Source organism: Pezoporus occidentalis, unplaced genomic scaffold (assembly GCF_034315485.1).
Source record: "Pezoporus occidentalis ecotype Australia unplaced genomic scaffold, CSIRO_AGI_Poc_V1 ctg1, whole genome shotgun sequence".
NCBI classification, from domain to species: Eukaryota; Metazoa; Chordata; class Aves; order Psittaciformes; family Psittacidae; genus Pezoporus; species Pezoporus occidentalis.
The window spans coordinates 10,992,072-10,998,071 of record NW_026912778.1 but is presented as its reverse complement, the minus strand read 5'-3'; positions in this window follow the sequence as shown (position 1 = coordinate 10,998,071).

Genomic DNA, 6,000 nt, shown 5'->3' with positions numbered 1-6,000 from the left:
TCTGCTGTCCTAGACCTACCTAGAGAACACTTCCAACCATGCAGCATTCTTCCCTGAAGTTACCTGCCATACCACTGATAGTGCTGTGATGTGTAGTGAAAACAAAAACCCACAGCACCTCCACAAAACTTCTGCCATACCTGTGGTGACTGTCCTTAAGCAGAAGGATGGTGCAATAGCTTGCTTTGCTGTATTGTGAAAGGAGATTACTGGAAGCAGAAGAACTTGACTCTTAAATTTTGTTTTTATATCTTAAAGATCAAATTCTGAAGTTGGCATTTTCCTAGATAATCACAAAAAAAAGACCTGACTTTTCCACTCAAGTGAAATATGATTTATTCTTGCTGGACACCAAGACGTTCTGTCATGGAAAGGTCACATAATTAAAGTGCCTCGAAAGGAAATAAGGTGCACAGCTGTTGTCTTCCACTGTGTTTTTGTTTAGTGTTTGCAGGCAAGATTTGGCCTCAGATTCAATAGTTCACCGCTGCTGACCCTGGTGGTGCTCTGCCTCTTCCTGCTGTGCACAAGACTAGAATGTTTCTGCCCAACTGAACATGGTGAGCATCACAGGGACTTACCTACGGAAATTCAACAGCATGGGGTGAGTAGAAGACCGACCTAGATGATTTGATAGGTCCTCCTGGCTTCAAATTATATACAGAAAGGGGCCTCACAAAGCTGTCTCACTACTTCTAAAGGAGGACCAGATAACAGGTTTTCCTGCATATGCATAAAGCTACAGTGTTACTGAGGGGTTTGAGAGTATCTGATGCAAGTATGTATCTATGGATGAAAAGCACTTCTATGGATAAAGAGTGGTACGATAGTGCTCCATGACCATTAAGAAAATACTGATTCCATTTATTTAACCACAAGACATTTAAAGAGAGCAGTGGAAACAACCAGCACTGTGCAATTTACGCTCTTCTGTACAAAACCATGATTAATGCTAAACACTGACTTACAGGGGGATTTAAATTTGTAGCATCCTTCTTAAGAGAAACAGACATTTCCTCTTTCGCTCTCTGTCTACTTCTGGTACTAAACAAGGAACATTTTGGGTTCCCTTTTATTCCATTCAGGTAAAAGCAGCTTCCCCAAACACAGAGCCCTCACCTCTGCATGATGCAATTCAAAAGGCTGGATAAAGGGAGATTTAACCCCTGTGTATAGGGCGGTCCTCTTGCAGAGCCCCTTCACCCTTCTTTGCCTCCTCATCCTCAACTGTTTCTCTCTGCTCTGCTCTCCCACTTCGCCTCTGCTGAGGCTGTGGGATTTCTGGGTGAGGGCTGACCTTCAGGGGATAGGGATGCTGCTGCTGGTGCTGCTGGTGCTGCAGGAGGTCCTGAGCCCAGATGTGCACTCAGGGACTCGCTTCCTCACCTGATGTCTGGTCCCATTGTCCAGACTGCTGGTAGACAAGTGACCCCATGTGTGTGGCATTCTCCATTCAGCCTGCCTGTTATTAAGACCTCAGGAAGGCAATAAATAACCCCAAGTGAGCTGTGGTCTCTCTGCCTTTCAAGCTTGACATTGTAAGCAGACACAGGTGACCCAAGAGTCCATAATTCTTGGTTAACCTTTTCTTGCCCAGGATAGGGTCTATATAGGTTTACAAGATTACATCTATTATGATAAAAATGTCTCCTGAGATCTATGGAAGATAGGAAAAGCATCAGAAGCAGGAAACAGCTTTACTGAGCCTTCAGTGGCACACTGGGAGCTGGTGCCACTTCTCTTGTGTTATGCTTAGTAGCTGGCACTTGTACTGAGCAAAAGTATCTAGAAGTGAAATGAAAACCAGACTCTTCCCCGTATTTCATGCCTGCAATCTTCCTAGGGGTTGTATGTGATGTATAAGCCTCACTGGCCAGCATGCTGCTGTAGCCGGGCGTCCTGGTTGCTCTGTATCTCTAAGGGCCGCTGCTGCACAGGGCTTAGTGGTGTGCAGGACTCCAGGTTCCTGTAGGCAAGCCCAAGGGGTGGCCCTGTCTTCCCTTTGTAAGTGATGGAAGAAGGAGTGGGGTTTGGTTGTGCTGAAACCAGTTAAAAAAATGACAAGTGGTTTAGCTGCCCAGAGTGTCAGGGTCTGTGATGACAGCAGGACAACAGCCACATACTGCTGAAACCCCCAGCAGCAGGGAGTGACAGGAGCCCTCTGAGCATCACCTATGCCCATGGTCCCAAGCTGGGTACTGCGAGGGCTGTATGCCCTGGGGCCAGGTGCAGGCTGGGTGAACTGGGGAGACCCTGCTGTGGTCTATGGTGTGCAGGCTTGACCTGCTGAGGCTTCTTTTGATCAAATGCAGGCATTTTTTGATCATTTTTTCCCAAGGGTACTTCTGTGGGAGGGAGCAGGAAGGGCAGGGGATGCGAGAGGGGCAGCAGCGAGGTGGGAGACCCAAGAAGGAGGTGGCACCTTTGACTACAGCCTTTCAATACCGCCCAGCAGCTCTGGAAACCTCTGGAGCAGAAGAGGCTTTGTAGCAGTGTGTCAGCTACTCTCTTTTAACTTGGAAGTTGACCTTAGGAATGTAATCAGAGAGCTGATTATAAATAGTTTGCACAGTTGTTGATGAGATTAAAATGTGCTGTGGCAGGCGGTTCAAAGCAGAGGGTTACTCCAGTGTGTGCCCGGGATGCTGCACCCTCGTCATCTACGGCTGCACAGCAGGCCTGAAAAAGGGGAAGTGGCTCAACAAATGGTCCTGGGGCAGGGGGGGAAGAGGAAGCAGCCTGGCTTACAAAACTGGAGTGAGGGACAAGGGGAAACAGGACAGGGAGCAGAGAAAATTAACAAGGAGGGAGGACAGTCATGGTGAGGGAACCAGCAAAAGCCTAAAACTCAGCAGAATGCCCTGAATGGCAGAACTAAAAAGCGCCAGCTGAACCATCGGTGCTAATTCATGTTCAGATGGCAGTGTGTGATGGAGCTTGGGAGAAAGAGAAGGAAAAGGAGGTGGGGGAAGAAGCGCAAGAGATGGGTGACCCAGGAGGTCAGGGCACCTGCTCTAGCTGAGAGCTATGGCAGCACCATGAGGTGGGCACAGAATGTCCCCAGGAACGCCTGTGGTTGTATCCTGTGGTACAGTGGTTGCATCAGCCACAAGTTTGGGCAGGAGCTGCTGCCAGACCTGTAGTGCTTCAGTGAGTGGAGGAAAGCCACTGCCTCTTGAAAAGCCCAGAACTTCAAAACCTCAAAGACTTCACAAGTGATGGACAAGGAAGGAACGCTCAAGCAGGTCAAGTGGGGCAGGAAAAGGAGGCAAGGAGATGGTGCTGGGCAGTGTAAAAGGCAGCACTATCAACCTGCTGTGGGGCTTTCTGCAGTTGCTGTGAAGAGTTTGAAGGATAAAATGGAGAGGTGTCAGGAGCTGAGTAGGATGCTGCTTTAGAGTGTTATCCAAATGGGAGGGCAGCTGGGAAGGAAGCAGAGGAGTGCTTGTTGGACAGCAGGGCAAGGATGGCTTTGGTAGGCAGTGGGGGACCAGGAATGGCCTTGAAAGCAAAGACAAGCAGGCTGTGTCAGAAATCCGTATTTGGAAGAGAACAGTGAAGCAGCAGAAGATGCAAGAGGAACAGGGCAATGACCAGTGGAGGGCTGGGAAAGCCACTGGTACAGTCACCTCCAGGAAGCTGCTGTCCATGGGGAAAACCACCTGTGTAAGGCCCCAGAAGCGTACTGGTGGTGGCCAAAACGTGGAGCTCTTGAGCGTGAATTGTAGCTGTGTATCCAGCCCTGGAAAGGCCAGGCCATGGGATACTTTGCAGGCGAATGTGTAGGTAAGGTGAGCTCTGCCAGCATCCCCAGTTGCCGAGGTGCTGAGGTCCCCCATGCTGGTCCCTGCCAGCTCATGGTGCAGGCAGATCTACAGACAGGTATTACTGAGAACAGATGGACCTGGAAGCTGCAGGTTTCTTTCTGCCCTGCCTCTGAGGGTCACACGGATTTTAGTTTGACAGAAGAACAGTGTTAGAGCAGGGAGTGGATCCATCAGTCAGCAGCACAGGAAGTGGAGTCAGGTTAGTGTTTGTGGATGAAGTAATCCCCAAGAAGTGTGTCAGAATGAGAGGAAGAGACCAGTGTGAAGCATCCCCCATTCACTGCTGAAAGCTGGAGGATTTGGGAGAGAAAATGCTCGTCTGTGTAATTAATAGATGGCAGAATTTTGATGACAGAAGCATCAAAAACAATGCTCTGAAGGATTCAGAGGACTGCTCTCGGAGATGCTACAAAGCACATTATTTTCTTTCGCTTACTTTAAACAAAGTAGTAATTATCAGCCTTTTCCTGGTGACTGAAACATATAGAGCAACTGAGTATCTTATTGCTGATACTTGAATTCATGCACAACATAACAGCAGCAACTTTCACAGATGCCAAGCTCTATAAACCGATTCAAATCAACATAATATTCCCATTGATCCAGTCTTCTCAAGCTCTGGCTGGTGCTGTGCCCCTCTGGCTGGACTTCAGCATCCCTTGCTGAGAATTTTTAAGGCTCAGCATTACCAGGTTGTAAAAGCAATCCATAACCTGAAGGAGACATATTTTTCCTTCCCAAGGTCTGAGCAGAGTGAGAAAATGAACGCTCTTCACTGACATAAAGCAAGGCAATAGAGCTCCTAAAAATAATGCTTCTATGAACAGTGAAACGTCAGTCATTGAATTTCCTGTGGCTTTATGCTTCCTGTTTATGTTCCTTTCATGCCACGTGTACAAAGGGTGAGCTCTCCAGGGCTTTCTGGGTGCTTTGTACAGTCCTGGCCTCCAGCACTGCAGCTCCTCTGCACTTCTCCTCCAGGCAACAGAGGTGAGGGCCAGGGAGAAGGGGCATTGACAAAACGCAGCCTCTTTTCTTTAGGAAAGCTGGCTGAAAGCAACAAAAGCAAAATCAAAACCCTCATGAGAACAACTGACTCCTGTGCACATGCTACTTCTCTGGGGAAGAGGGACAGTGACAGCTGCCATGGGTGATTTGTTCTTGCATTGATTATCAAGTGGGGCTCCAGCACCCAGAGATTGATGTGGTGTTGGAACCTGCGCACAGTGAAACAGAGTGAAAGCAGTGCAAAGAGAGCATGACCTTCTAGGAGTCATTCGTTTTATTGCCGGAGGTGATTTGAAAATAAAACCCACCCTATATTTCACAGGGTTGATAATAAGCCCAGTAAACCACCACCTTTCTTTTGCTATCCAGCATCTACATTACAAGCACAAAGCATTGGGGAGCTTCATGGGGAGCCAATTTTCCCAGTGGCCTTACTCAGGGTTAAAAAAGCCATATTGCTTATAATCAGATGTGCAGCTGAATCATGATAATAGGGGAATAAAACCACTTTAGTATCAAGCTTAAGCTGAGAAAACAAGATTGCAGCGTAGCTGTAGATGTAGATGCTGGCACTGAGTGAGAAGGCAGTCCTGTGCAAGGGCCCTGCAAAAGATCCAAGTAAAATGTCACAAACCTCTGGAATACCAAGGTATGAGTTGAAAAAGTGTGAAAATAGAGAGGCAAGCCTCCCCTCTCTGAGGCGTTCTGGCTGTGTCCTGATCTCCGCGTAACTGCAGGAGATAAGGTGTCTGCAGTGGAGTTCACCATTCACCTCCTTTCTAGAACAGAGGATCGTTTGTTTTGCCATCTTGCAAAATACTTCAATCCCTGATTGCAGGCGCAATTCAAAAGCATTGCAGATGCTACCCATTTCCAGGCTACGTTTACTCCACGTCTTGAAGCCACCCAACAGACAGTAGCACGGCCACAACAAAACTCAACCCACTGAGATCCCACGGGGAATTTGATTGGGAAATGGGAAAAACGAAACTCGGATCTAATGAGACTGAAGTGAGATGAAGGGGTAAAAAACCATCAAGGAGAATTTATCCCTGGATTTTCAGTGCTGTTTTAAGGCACAGGCAGCCCTGCTAACCTCACCAGCATTGTGATGGGCAGTGAGGTCTCACCCACGTGCCCCACCTTAGCCGGAGTTCCTGGCAGT